At 40.0% G+C, this 16,008-nt stretch overlaps 1 long non-coding RNA gene across 1 annotated transcript; it reads left to right on the forward strand.

The window, feature by feature from the left end:
* The first annotated feature begins 11,204 nt into the window (after nucleotides 1–11,204).
* LOC148770576 (uncharacterized) lies at nucleotides 11,205–13,344 on the forward strand. The gene is made up of 2 exons (XR_016031411.1): nucleotides 11,205–12,105; nucleotides 12,866–13,344. It is a non-coding gene; the product is annotated as an uncharacterized LOC148770576 (long non-coding RNA).
* The last annotated feature ends 2,664 nt before the right edge of the window (nucleotides 13,345–16,008 follow it).

Here is a 16,008-nt window from a genome sequence, read left to right on the forward strand (position 1 = left end):
CATGATTATGGCGACGCGTGGTGGCGCGTGGAGACGACCCTCGTGTCGGCGTTGGCGGAAGAATAATCTTCCTCCTCTTAGTTTTCACCTCGTATATTCAATCCACTATCCACACAACACTAGATACGTGATAGGCTAAGTACAACGAAGAAGAACAAAGAGAAAAGGAAGATGCCGATGCGGCGGCGACTTGCGCCGCGGCTAGTGGTGGAGGCAGGATTTCGGCTCCAAGGTGGACGCCCGTGGAGAGAGAAGCTAGGGTTTCAAGATTACGTTTTTTTAATTTTTCGTGTGTCTTTCACAAGACATATAAATCCTATTTATATGCTTCTTATGAAAACCCTAACAGGCTAAGTTGGGCTAGGCCCAACAACTTAAGTTCACTCTCTTTCTCGGCTCGTTTCTAACAAACGAATGCTCGCAAAAATATAACAATTATATTTTGACAACTAGCACAAAATCTCGTCGATACGAGTGTTGGGGATCGTGCATGTATACGCAGCGGAATTTAAAAAAATTAGATCGAACTAGTTTCGATTACATGCATAAACTAATCACATAGTCAATGTACCTTAACGTTTCCGCCATACACATGGTAATTATCGATTTTTATCAAAACATGTAAAACCACATGCTTGTTCATCATATTACAAAATTGAAACACGCAATCACATATCGCACATGCTCGTAAATTAAAATTCATACAAACGTGTTCGAATTAAATATACGAAAGTTTCGATTTAATTACCTCTTGTAGCGTGAGATTTTGACGAATTGAAATCGAACTCAAACCCGTACAAGCTGCGTTATACCACTCCTAGGGGCTGTAAGAATACCACCAAACGGCAGCTGGTCCGACGGTGAGGCGAGGGCGGTGCGTGCGAGTCAGCGGCGGCGGCGCGTGGGCGGTGCAGCGGCACGTGCGGCGGTGCAGCGGCGGTGTGGTGATTCTTTCGGGTCAGCAGCTCCTCTCCAATCAGGTTTCACCTCGAATAAACCGATCCCCCCCTACTGTAGCACTAGATACAAAGGGGTTAGATAACAAGGGAAATACGAGAGAGAAAGAAGAGGGAAAACCGGCAGTTTCCGGCGGCAGACGGCGCCGGTGCGGCGGGGCAGCGGTGGCCGAGAGGCTTGGGCGGCTAGGGTTTGACGGCTAGGGTTTTTGGAGTTAAAAATCTGATCTCAAACTCTTGTTTGAGGTCTATTTATACTAGGGTTCTCAACCCTTGTGGGTTTAAGTCATTGGGCTTGACCCACTGATGCATTAAGCCCATTCCCTCGTCGGCCTCGTTTCTAACAAACGATCGTTCACAAAATTATAACAAAATTATATTTGTGACGAGCTCAAAGTCCTCGTCGATACGAGTGCCTCTTCGAAATTTCCAATTTCCAAAAATGGAAACTTCCACTTCAGTGGACCTGCTAAATCGGGAAACTTCCCAATTTAGAAAGTTCACTAAATTCCGAATGTCTCTCTTTCTCTACGTTCATTCTGACTCGTAATTTACTATCACGAATCTTGGATTCAATCATATTGACCTCCAACTTTGCAAAGATTAACATATTAACATCTGCTCATTGTTATCAAGGATCCGTATTACACGAGAAGTGTGACCATCAATGGTTCAGGTGTATGCTAGCCGTGGGCTCACAACTCTTTGTGATTCGAACAAAACATTGTTCTTATACGAACTCCTCCCACGAGTCCCGATTCGAGTAAAACTCATTTTACTTAATCGCCGATCAAATCGGTGCCCAACGAATCAAGATTGGCGTCTAGCAACTACGCATCAGGATTCCCTAGATACAAGTGAAGTGCCTGCAAGAACCTTATGATATAGTTAGCGTACAGTATGATCCCTTCGCAACACATGTCCCGATTGAACTAGAGGCATTGGTTCACCGAGACCTCTTATAAAGTTCAATGACCGTGCGAACGTTCTAGGTATTATAAATCCGTTCGTGTGTGACTTAGGGAAACACATTTCCCTAATCACCCCACTATCAACTCTGGCCAGAGATTCCTTGGATTATAAACCGTTAGAACACACAGAACATCCATGACTACTCAAGCGCTCGAATCCCCTACTACAATGCACATACTTCACACTAGATTTCGGATTGCACGAACGTTGGCCCTTGGAGTGGTCCGCTGTGGGACTCAGGGACAGGTCACGATACAATCGGTCCTCTAGTGAAGTCACGGTGATGTCTGGGTCTTAAGGACTAATGGTGTACAAATATATCTTAGAAACCTATTACTCGATGAATGCGAACCACTTATAGATTTCTAGGGCGAGGGAGTTCACTGAACTCATCTAGTATGAGCACCCACTCAAGTATGCCGATGTCACAACATCGAAGACTGATGAGACGCAGTACACATACACTAAGTGCTAGTCTCAAAAGGGAAATGTCGGTATCCTCATTATTGGCGTAACCCATGGACTAGGAACAAGGTTTAACAGTAACATTACATTGTTGAGTTATCTCATGATTCTACTAGATCAACTCACAGTAATAGAGTAATTCGTTAGGACTATATCTATGCTACTTGCATGGGATAGAGATATAGAATGCCAAATGAAATATTTTATTATAACGAACGAAAAACGATTGTTTTATTACAAGAAAAAAGCGAAAGACCACAGCCACAAGTTGGCTTGTTGGTCACCTACTCTAACAATCTCCCACTTGACCTAAAGCCATCTACTCATAAATCTAAGTACCATCGACTCTCGATGTTTCTCATAGACTGATCCTGACAATGGCCTGGTGAAGGGATCTGCAATATTGTCCTCCGAGGTGACTCTGTCTAGCTTGACTTCACCTCTCTCTATGATCTATCGGATCACATGGTATTTTCTCAACACGTGCTTGGACTTCTGATGAGCTCTTGGTTCCTTAGCTTGCGCTACGGCTCCGTTGTTATCGCAGTACAGCTGTACTGGATCGCTAGCGTTCGGAAATACACCCAACTCTTGGATGAATTTCCTAATCCATGACCCTTCCTTTGAAGCATCTGATGCTGCAATATATTCAGCCTCGGTGGTGGAATCAGCCGTCGTGCCTTGTTTGGAACTCTTCCAACACACGGCACCCCCGTTGACTTTGAATATATACCCCGAGTTTGAATTCGAGTCATCCACGTCCGATTGAAAACTAGAATCCGTGAAGCCTTCTAATTTCAACTCGGTATCCCCATAGACCAAAAACAAATCTCGAGTTCTTCGCAAGTACTTGAGAATGTCCTTCACAGCCTTCCAATGGGCTGGGCCGGGGTCGGACTGATATCTGCTTGTGACGCTCACAGCATACGCAATATCAGGTCGTGTACATAGCATGCCATACATTATGCTTCCTATAGCGGATGCATAAGGTGTCCTTTTCATCTCCTCGATTTCCTTTTGCGTTTGAGGACGCATGGATTTCGAGAGACGAACCCCATGGGACATTGGCAAGAATCCCTTCTTGGATTCTTCCATGTTAAACCGTTTAAGAACGGTGTCTATGTACATGGATTGGGACAAGCCAAGTAATCTCCTCGATCTATCTCTATAGATCCGTATTCCCAATACGTAGGATGCTTCTCCCAAATCATTCATCGAGAAACGTGTGGATAACCATACTTTAGTTGACTGTAACATCCCTGCATCATTCCCAATGAGTAGTATGTCATCAACATAAAGTACAAGGAAAGTCACTGCACTCCCACTAACCTTCTTGTAGACACAAGGTTCCTCCGGGTTTTTCACAAATTCAAACTCTTTGATAGTTGTGTCGAACCTTTTGTTCCAACTACGGGATGCTTGTTTCAATCCATAAATGGATAGTGGAGTTTGCAAACCTTTTGCTCATCTCCAGAAGATATGAAGCCTTCCGGCTGCGCCATGTAAATTTCTTCCTCAATGTCCCTATTAAGGAAAGCGGTCTTCACATCCATTTGCCATATCTCGTAGTCATACCACGCAGAGATGGCCAGCAAAATCCTAATGGCCTTGAGCATAGCAACTGGAGAGAAGGTTTCCTCATAGTCAACTCCTTGCTTTTAGTATAACCCTTCGCTACCAATCTAGCTTTGTAGGTCGATACCTTTCCATCTACTCCAATTTTCTTCTTATAGATCCACTTGCAGCCTATGGGAACGATTCCCTCGGGTGGATCTACCAAGGTCCATACCTTGTTGGAGTACATAGAGTCCATTTCGGATTTCATGGCATTAAGCCAATGTCCCTTGTCTGTATCCAATACTGCTTCGTTGAAAGTTCTAGGATCACATCCTTGGTCAACTTCATCAACGAGGAATAACCTATCGGGCGCTCTCCGAACTCTTTCGGATCTACGCAGCAATGGTTCATGAGGTATATTAGTGGTTTGTTGAATTGGTTCATTATCTGATTGTTGTGCTTGAACTTCAGATTGTGGTTCTCGAACTTCTTCGGGATCAACTACACTGCCATTTCTATCCGATAGAAATTCCTTTTCAAGGAACACGGCATTTCTCGAGACGAACACCTTTGCCTCAGAAACATAGTAGAATTCGTATCCCATGGAATCCTCGGGATACCCCACAAAATAGCATAAGTCGGATCTTCTATCCAACTTATCTCCCACTAGCCGCTTCACGTAAGCGGGACAACCCCATATCCTAATATGTTTAAACGTGGGTTTCCTGGAGTGCCAAAGTTCATAAGGCGTGGAGTTAACTGCTTTGGTATTAACCCTATTCAGCAAATACACGGCAGTTAGGAGTGCATGACCCCACAGGTATGCCGGTAGCTCGGTGAACCCCATCATAGATCGAACCATGTCTAACAGTGTTCGATTCCGACGTTCGGAAACTCCATTAAGTTGAGGAGTTCCAGGAGGAGTCCATTGAGACAGAATCCCATTCTCTTTAAGATAGTCTATAAACTCAGTATTTAAGTATTCGCCGCCACGATCGGATCGTAGTTTCTTAATACGTCTACCGAGTTGGTTTTCTACTTGGTGTCTAAAATCTTTGAACTTTTCAAAAGTTTCAGACTTATACTTCATCAAGTACACGAAACCATACCTAGAATAATCGTTGGTAAAAGTAACGAAGTAGTTAAAACCACCCCTAGAACTAACGCTTAGTGGACCACACACGTCTGAATGGATCAAATCCAAAAGACCCTCGGCTCATTCCATCTTCCCTTTGAAGGGAGTTTTGGTCATTTTTCCTTTAAGGCAGGATACACAAGTTTGAAGTGATTTCACGTCCTCCAAGGAGAACAATCCTTCACTTATAAATTCGTTCATCCTTCTCAAGAAAATATGACCCAGTCGAGCGTGCCAAAGTTGTGCGGGGTTAAGACTTATATATTTTCGTTTTGCTGATATAACGTTAATTGGTATTTCACTTGGATTTAATTTAGTTCATATAAGTTGTTTATAAGTTGTCCCTTACAAATCATATTTTGATCCTTTTGTATAATGCAAATCGAATTTCCAAAAACAAAAGTAAAACCTTCATTATCCAAAACAGGAATAGAAATAAGGTTTCGAATAAGTGACGGAACAAATAAACAATTGTTCAAAACAATGGAAAAACTAGAATCCAAAACAGAAAGATAAATCGTCCCAATGGCTTCAGCAGCAACCCTTGCTCCGTTGCCCATTCTTAGGTAGGTCTCACCCACATTAAGCCTCCTACTTCTTGTCATGAGCTGCAAATCATTACAAAGATGTGAGCCACAACCAGTATCCAATAGCCAAGAAGATGATTTAACGGACAAATTAACTTCAATTAAATACGTACCCTTTTCGGAACGTTTCTGATCGAGTTAAGCCTTGCAGTTGCGTCGGCAATGGACCTTCTTTCCACAATGATGGCAAGCATCATCAACTTGCTTGGTGACATTGTCATTCTTCACTCCGCTCGACTCGCCCTTTTCAAGTTTCTTGCTCGGGCCGTAACTCCTTTATTTCCTTTTCTTCTGGAAAGAACCTTTCTTCGCAGAAGGAGCAACTAGGAGAACAAATTTCTCCTTCTTGATCGTGGACTCATAGCTGACCAACATGTTCAACAACTCATCCAATGGTGGATCGAGCTTGTTCATGTTGAAGTTCACTATGAACGATTCATAAGAACTAGAAAGGGACAGTAGGATCAAATCCACCGAGAGCTCGGCCGGGAGGGTGACATCAAGGCTCACCAACTTCTCAAGGAGAGTGATCATCTTTTATAATTAAGAAGAAACTAATTTTCACTTAGCTGCCCAAGAAATCAAGATTGACGCCTATCAACTACGCATCATGATTACCTAGATGAAATGAAGTGCCTGCAAGAACCTTGTAATATAGTTAACGTCCAGTACAATCCATTGGATTTATATGTCCAGATTGAACTAGAGGCAATTGTTCACCGAGACCTCTATTGAAGATAAATAATTGTGCGAACGTTCTCATTAATATAATATGTATGTGCATAAGTAAGAGAAAATCATTTGTCTCATCATCACACAATCAGTTCTGGCCAGGGACTCTCTCGATTACAAACTGCGAGAACACATGTGACCCTCGATGGTTCAGGTGTAAGTTAGCCGTGGTGGGCCCACAACCCATTGTGGTTTAAACTCGTTCCTAGAGTTATAATTAAGATGAAGCTCGTTTCAACTTAACCATGCAACGAATCAAGTTTGGCGTCTAGCAACTATGCATCATGATTCCCAAGATACAAATGATGTGCCTGCAAGAACCGTGTTATATAGTTAACGTACAGTACGATCCCTTCGATACATATGCCCCGATTGAACTAGAGGCATTGATTCATCGAGACCTCGTTTATAGTTCAATAACTGTGCGATCATTATATATATATATATCAATCATTTTGTGCATGACTTAGGGAACCACATTCCCTAATCATCACATAGTGAGCTATGGCCAACAACTTAATGATTACAATCTATAAGAACATACAGGACACCCAAGAGTATTCTAGCGATCAAATCACAGACTAAAATGCACAGACCTCCCACTAGATTTCGGACTGCACGAACACTGGCTCTTGAAGCGGTCATTGATGGGAATCAGGGACAGGTCATGATACAGCTGGTCCTCTAGTGAAGTCCATGTGATGTCTGGGTCTTAAGGACTAATGGTGTACAACTATGTTATAGATACCTCTACTCGATTATTTAGAAACACTTAGAGATTTCTAGGATGAGAGAGTTCGGTGAACACATCAACTTATGAGCACGCACTTATGTATGACTATATCATAATACCGATCACTAATGAGACGGAATACACATGCACTAAGTGCTACTCTCGAATGGGAAAGGTTGATATCCCCGTTAACTAGGAACATGGTTTAACAATTAAATTGCTTAACTAAATATCTCATAATTCTACGAGATCAATTATCAGTAATTATAATAACTGTAGGACTACAACTATTCTTATGAAAAGGGACAAAGATACAGAATACCAAAGGGGTTTTTATCATTAATATGAAAAAAAATGATTATTTATCACAATAATGAATGAAAGACCACAACCACAAGGTGGCTTGTTGGTCACCTACTCTAACAAATAGTCCCTATGTCTTCAACAACAACTCTTGCTCCATTGGCCATCCTTAGGTAGGTCTCACCCACTGTAAGCTTCGTACTTGTTGTCATGAGCTGCAAATCGTTACAAAGATGTGAGCCACAACCGATATCCAATACCCAAGAAGAAGAATTTATAGACAAATTTCATTTTATAAAATACGTACCTATCTCAGAACGTTTCTAGTTTAGATAGACTTTGCAGTTACAACACCAATGACCTTTCTTCCACAGTGATGCCAAGCGTCATCAACTTTCTTGTTAACCTTGTCCTGAGACACTCCACTAGTCTCTCTCTTCTCCATCTTGTTGCGTGGCCCGAATCTTCTTTCCTTTCTTTTCTTCTGGAAAGAACTTTTCTGTCTTTAAGGGGCAACAATGAGAACAGATTTCCCCTTCTTGATGGTGGACTTGTAGCTGACCAACTTGTTCATCAACTCATATAAGGGAAGATAGAGCTTTTTCATGTTGAAGTTCACTGTGCATGATTCATACGAACTTGGAAGGGATAGTAGGATTAAATCCAATGAGATCTCGGCTGGGAGGGTGACGTCAAGGTTCACCAACTTGTCAAGGAGAGTGATCATTTTGAAACATTGCTCGTGAACCGAATCCCCTTTGCGTTGTTTCATAGTGATCAAGTCCTTTGTAGATACGCACCTTGATGCTCTAGTACTCTCACTATACATGCTTTCAAGATGAGCCTTGATGTCAAATCATGCGAGTGAGACTCATACTTCATCGCGTGGTCCGACACCATGAATACTAGCAAGTAGCACTTGGCATGGATGTCGTCCTTCTTCCACGTTTCATACGTGGCAGTCTCAGCAACAGTTGCAGCTGCAAGGAGAGCAGCACGGGGTCTCTCATTGAGCACATAGGGGTGCTCTTCAAAGTTAAGCGCGAGTTTTAGGTTCTTGATCCAATCTTTGTAGTTAGAGCCATTGAATATTTGGTCGATGATCGATATTATGGGATTTTTAGACATTATAACTCAGAATGATATAAGAAAACAATTATTAGAGATTATTGGTAATTAATGAAGACAATTAGAAATATTGTTATTTAATTTTGTTTTGCTCTCCCACTAATTTTATCATGTTCTACTACCCTCTTGTGAAAAAAACGAGAAAACATATTTTTCTTTAATGGGCTTTAGGTCCAATAGCCTAATGTAACCCGTAGTTAATCTAGCTCGATTACATTTCTATCAATGATATCAAAATATGGCCCTAAAGTTTTATTTACCTCACACTTGATGAAGACCTAAGTTAATCTCGCGAATTTAAAATTTTCACGTGTCAAATCTAACCTACCAATCAAAAACGTTTATAGAACCAACTCTACCAAACTAATGCGGCTCCTAGTTAACCGGTTCGGTTTAGAACAATCTAGTGGACTGAGTCAGCGAGCTAGGTTAGTCAAACCGAAAAAATCGGTCCAGCTGAATCGTTGCAACATTTACTCGGGTGAAGCAATCGAGCAGACCGGCAGTGCAAAACAAGTGCAGAAAACAAAATTTCGAACCCAATTTTAGACATTAAATCAAATTTAATTTCTTAATTAAATATAAAAAATACTCAATAAAATTTTAAGAATTAAAATCCAAACAAAATAACATAACAATTAATCAATTTAACGAATCAAAACAAGCTATAGAAAAGAGAATAAAACACATAACAATTAATTGCGCAACCGTAGCACTAATACCAGTGTTGGGATCGGGCATGTATACAAAGTGGAAAAAAATTATTTTTATTTATATAAACGATTTTATACAAATACTAACACATGCATATTAAAAAAATAATTGCAATATACCTTGTTTCTTGCAATCACCACAAACATGCTCGCTTTTAATTTAATCTAAATACACATATGAACATGTATATAAATATATTTAATAAATTCATAATTGAATAAATAATTAAACATGCCTATTGGCATACAAGTCAAATCACATAATTACATAGATGATATATTCAAATAGTTCTCAAAGGCATCTAGATATAATTAATCTAATTAATTATAAATTTAACTAAACACGGGTAAAACTATTTTTACGTCTTGAAGCAAGGCTACAATAGGAGATCGAGATGGTTATTAGTAATACCCCTTCTCTTCCAGTAGTTCTCGAGGTCATGGTGGTCGGTGGCGGCGCGTGGCAGCAGCGGTGGCTTGTGGCAGTGATGCTGTGGCGAAAACTGTTGTCCGGTTCTTCCTTCTCATAGGTTTCATATGTACATGATTTATACATCCTACGTGGCACTGGACATGCATATGTTAGAATAAAATGGAATTAAAATTAAAGGAGAAGAACTACTAACATATAGGACGTCAGTGGGGGCGCCGGAAGAAGGCGGCGGCGACAGCTTGTGGAGAGCAGCGGCGGACAAAAATGAGGAGAGAGGGGAGAGCGGTGATAAGTGTTCATTTGGCATGAATTCACTTATCAATTCTTCGAGTTTTGGTCTTCGTTCGTCCGAGTTTTCGGCTTTATTTGTATAAATTATGTTGTTTTTGTTTTATTTTTAGTTTAGGTAAAGATAAGCTATTTTTGCCGATTCGAAACGGTTTTGGAAGTGAAGCCAAAAATCAAACCCAACACGTGCAAAAGTGCATTCTCGCGGATTGTGGCAGTGTTTGGTATTGCAAGCTTAACTTTCGCATACAACCTCCGATTGAGCGGATTGATGCAGCCTTCTGAAGCTAACTTCAAGGTCTACAAATTTTGTGAAATGCAAAATTGTCAAATGTGGGCTTAAAAATGGTCAAAACAGTGTTTGAAGTTGATGCAGAAGCCCAGATCGCGATCCAACATTCTTGTATCGCAATCTCGGGGTCTTACAGAAGGTTTTTTTGATTAGGACCAACATCGCGATCCAGCCTTCCTGTATCGCGATCTGGGGGGACTCATAGAAGATTTTTTGATCAAGAACCAGATCGCGATCTACAATCCCGTAGCGCGATCTGGCAAGGCGGTGCACAGTTTTCTAGGAGATCGCGATTCAAGAAGCCTAGATCGCGATTTGGGCATACAAATCGAGACCATATATTTTTCTTTGTTTTTTTACTTTAAATAGAAGGTCTTTTTTCATTTTTGAATCTCAAGATTTATTTTTAGGTTTTTCTTCAGTTTTCACTATTTCTTCGCGGGAAGCTTCGACGAGGGCTTCGACTCGGGTTTTTCATAAACTTTTTCTTTATGTTTAGTGTATGAATTCTCGTGTTCTTCGTTTTGATGCGATGTTTGTAATGAAATTTGCATATTCTTTTAGGGAAATGAAAACTTGTATATATTGATTTTGATTTCCTAATCAGTGATCTATTTGTCGTTCTTTGATTTTCTGTATTAAATAGTTTCGATTGTTTGGCCAACAATTGAATTGATTGTAAATTGGAATGAACTCGAGAGTGGATTTCTTGTTTGATTTTAGGAAAACATAGCTCGGGTTGTGGAAATGGAGACGGGATGCACCTCGGGTAGCTCTTAAGGACTTGACCTAAATGCTCTCTTAATATCAGGTTCTAAACGGAGACGTCGGACCTGCGGGTAGACTCCAACTACACTGGAGACGGGGGTTAGGGTACTTTAGCGTCTGGATTAGCGAATATAGATGTAACACCCCGTAAATATGTAAGTTGTTTAAGTCAGGGATAATTAAATTTATTTAGTTGATATGTGTCGATATTGAATTATAATATATCCCGAATTTGATGGGAAGTGTAGAATTGTAATTATCTAAACTTATGGCATCTATTGGTAATTAAGAAAACAATTTGGCCTTATAGCCAATTTTCATAATTTATAATGAGATATGGATTGACGTGTGCATCATCAATTGCAGCCACGTTTCTTCATTCTCCCCAACTCCTCTCTCTCCCTCACCGTCTCTCTCTTTCTCTCTATCTTCTTCTCTTCATTCTTTCTCTCTTGCTCACTTATTCTCTATCTTCGCCATTCTCTCTATCGGAGTCTTGGCTGGAATCAAATAAATTGATCGGAAATATTGAGTTTCTAAGTGAGGGTTTGATGTAATCAAGTTTGGGTTGAAGAATTGAGCGGTGAAAGAAGAAAGCCCAAATTGATTCTTCAAAAGTGCTGCAACGTTTTATGAACAGAGTTTCGAGAATCCGGTGGCACTGGTATAAACCATAAGAGATCAGCTTCACATCGGTGGTGGTGGTCGGAATAGGTCGAAGAAGACAAGTTCATTTACAATTCGAAATTCAGCGGTTAGGCCTTCAAAGAAATAATTGTTTAGGGGCCTTTGAGATTGAACCTCGTTGATCAGGATCCATCGTTAGAAAGCTAATGAGTTTGGCTCTCTATTGGTCGTGGTTCTTGATGGTTTGCACGGGCGGCGGTCCCCGGAGTTTGCTGAGAAGTCAGCCTGCTCGCTGCGATTTTGGGGAAGCAAAACCTGCTGCCGCACCTGTTTTCGGAGCCGAAATCGAAGGGTTTCGAATGCGAATTTCGAATCAGTTCCTTCAGGAAACTCGTAGAGGACATCGTAAACTATAAGTAAGTGTTCAATTGTATCGAATTAGAATATTTAATATACGTGTTTAGAGGTCGGAATCCGATGACAGTAATCTGCCGGAAACAGGGCAGTTTTGAGTATCTTCTTGCGGGACTGTTTTCGATATGTTGGGATCATAATTTGGGCTCTGTGCCTTCATGAAACTTGTAGATTAAGTTGTAAGGTTTCATTTGATGTATTATTTAGGCAATTTGGATAACTTTACAAATAGTTATGAATTTTACAAAACTGTACCAGAAAACAGAATTTATCCGAAATTCTGGCAGTTTTCTGTAGTCATCTTTTGGGGCTGTTTTGAATATGTTGGGATCATAATTTGTGATCAAAGCCTTCTGTGAACTCGTAGGATTTTCTGTTATCTTTCATTTGACGTATCATGCGATCAATTTGGATTAGCATGCTAATTGTTATGATTTTTCAAACAAACTGTGCCAACAACAAATTTTCAAAAAAAAAAACCTGGCAGTTTCATGTACTCATCTTCCGAGGCTGTTATTACTGTGTTAGGTCGATAATTTGGGCTCAGAGTCTTCAGTAAACCTGTAGACACTGATGTTAGCTTTAATTCGATATATCGTTTAGGTTATTCGAATAAGTAAGGTGATCGTAACGATTGTTCGAATAAGCTGTGGCAGCAAGACATTCGTAACAAATGTTTCAAGAACTTGACTATGTGATATAGTAGAATAATACGATTATATTAGCATTTGGAATCTTGTTAAGTGATGAATATGTTTATAGGTGTCGAGCGTACTAAAGCTCTCACTCAAGGTTTAAGCTTAAAGATGCACCTATAGAACTAGCATTGGACTCCAGGTGAGAAACTATGACTCCTTATCCAATTTCTTTCCTGCGCATAATATCTCCTTTGTTTGAACCGAATATTTTTTACATATTGAAGCCTTCGATACCTTCATTATATTTGTTCTTGAAATATGATCCTTAATGTTATGCGAGCATATTCGTTTCCTTGGCTCGAACTTGGAACCTTGATCTTGTTCTTTAAATCTTGAACTTGTCAATTCTCTTGGTTGCTATGTTCACGGCTAATTCCTATACTTGATTCCTTGGCCTGAACATTTTCCTTGAATCGATATTGAACTATATTTATTCTCAAAATCTTGTCTTGAATGCTTTCTGAGAATAAATATTTTGTTGGCTCGAACTTGAATCTCATGTTTATTGAATTCATTGAGATCTTGATATACTCGTTCTTGGAACCTGACATGGAATTTATTGTTCTTCTTGAATTCCATATTCACGACAATTCTTCATTGGCTTGAATTGAAATCTGAACTGAACATGTTCATTTTCGTGAGGCTTGATATTCAATTATCATGATCGTGACTTATCTTGTGAATGATTGACTTGATTCTTGAATTGATTCTTGAAATGAATGACTTGATATTCCTAAAAGGAATGATATTGATTCTTGAACCTACTGTCCCCACCCTTGAGGACGCTCTTGGGGGAGCTGGGCCCTAGGACCATTTCGGCAAGACGATCGGGCAGTATTGGGCTGACGATGACTGGTCTCCCGAATGGTACCTCCTGATGGTTCGGACTCACGTTCGTTTGGAGTTAAACGTTCCTGAGCCGGATCGGCACGTTCCAGTCGTGCCTCTTGCCTGTTTCCGACCGAGTGGCCACTCGGGACGGATTGGAGGGATAAGGATGTGATATGATTTTATTTGTTGGGAGTTACAAGGTTGGAGACCCCACCAAATATTGAACTCAAGCCGTACATGTTACACTCTTGTACATGTTACACTTCTGTTAATGAAATTCTTGTTAATGAAATTCTTTTAAAGTCTCTCGTTATATGTTCTGTTATGTTGATTCTCATCATACTCATGGATCATATGTTTTTCACTAAGTCATTCGGACTTATTCGTTTCTCCTTTCTGATATTAATTAATATGCGCAGGTAAAAGAAAGACTTAGACCTAAATTTTCATACTAAGAGTTAAAGCTCTTGTATGCCTCCGATTAGTCTCGTCGAGAGGCATCTCGATTTATGTTCCGTATAGAAATCCTTTGATCGAGAATTTTGTAATCGAGTAAGTGGTGTCGAAGTCGACTTGTAATAGAACCTCCTTTTGTAAACACGATAGTATAGATTGCGGGTTTAATGTTTTGATCATCGCAATTTTGAGGAGCATATTTAGGATCATTGAATGTACTGCATGTTGAGTGGTGTTCCGCCGCGAGGTGCCTGCTACTCGGGGCGGGGCGCTACAATAGAATTGACATTAGATTCAGATTTGTAGATCTTTATCGATAGTACACTGGTGGATTTTACCATAGAAGCCAGCACACGTCGGAATTCCTCGCTTGTACTGGCGGACCGTTGTTTTTATTTCTGTTTCTTTTCTTTTTAGCTTCATCCCCCATTCTTTCGTATGTCTAGATTAAGTTTAGGATAGTATAATTACGGTACTTGGTAAATTTAGGAACTTAATTCCCTGTGGATCGATATCTGGAATTCACTATTCTACAAAACGCGATACTGTACACTTGCGGTTTGTCATACGTAGGTTTTACGCGTATCAAGTTTCTTGATAGGTTTTTCTTCTTGTTCTCAAGACTCCATTAATCTGTATTTATGGGGTCTTGGGATTTAATCCTACTGGGCTTAAGTTGGACTGGGCCAAATATCTTAAGTCCAATAGGTTTCCTTTGCTCGTCTCACAAATCGATGACCAGAAAGATATAACAATTATATTTTCGTTGTCACCATAACGTTCTCGTCAATACAAGGGCCAATTGTAAATATCTAATTTAAAAAATTGGAAACCCTAATTCAGTGGACTTGCTAAATCAGGAAACTTTCAAAATTAGAAAGTTCATTAAATTTTCGCTTAATTTTTTTTTCGTTCATTCTCATTCATAATCAATAATTACGAATGCTAAGATTAATAAATTATTCTCGGTCTTTTATAATCAAGGATATCAAGTGATGTAAAGTACATGAGAAGCGTGACCCTCGAGGTTTAGGTGTAAGCTAGTAGTGGGCACACAACACATTTTGATGTAAAATCATCCCTAGAGTTATTATTACGAATAAGCTAATTTCAACTTTTTAAATGAAGTGCTTACAAGAACTGTATGATATAGTTAACATACAATACGGTCTTGTCAATTCATATGTCCTGATTGAACTACATGCATTGGTCCACCGAGAGAAAATTGTTTCTCTAATCATCACACAATCAACTCTGGCCAGAGACTTTGTCGATTACAAACTTCTAGAACACACAGGACATCCATGACTAATCAAGCGATCAAATCGCTTACTACAATTCACAGATTTCACACTAGATTTCAGAATGCACGAACATTGGCCCTTAGAGCATTCTTCAGTGAGGCTCAGGGACATGTCACGATGCAGTTGATCCTCTAGTCAAGCCACGGTGATGTATGGGCCTTAAGGATTAATGGTGTACAACTATATTATAGAAGCCACTACTCGATAATTGGGAACAACTTTGAGATTTCTAGGATGAGGGAGTTCAGTGAACTTATCTATACGAGCATCCACTTTTGTATGTTGATATCTCAATACCGATTACTGATGAGACGCAGTACACATACATTGAGTATTGTTACTCTCAGATGGGAAAGTTCGGTATCCTCATTAATGGTGTAACCCGTTGACTAAGAACTTATTTAATAGTTAAGTTACTATTATTAAATTATCTTATGATTCAACTAGATTGGGGGTCAGTTGAAACAAATGAAGTAGAAGTACGACTTGTATTGAGGCTTACGTCGTAAATGGGCTTATATGGAGTTTTTATTTGACAAGATGTACCTTTCACTATCTACGCAGGGGCCAGGATGTAAATCCAATGTGTGGAGAAACTTGGCAAGGAGTTCATAAA

The sequence above is a fragment of the Erythranthe guttata genome, chromosome 5 (genome assembly GCF_056151865.1).
Source record: "Erythranthe guttata isolate IM_541 chromosome 5, IM_541, whole genome shotgun sequence".
NCBI lineage: Eukaryota > Viridiplantae > Streptophyta > Magnoliopsida > Lamiales > Phrymaceae > Erythranthe > Erythranthe guttata.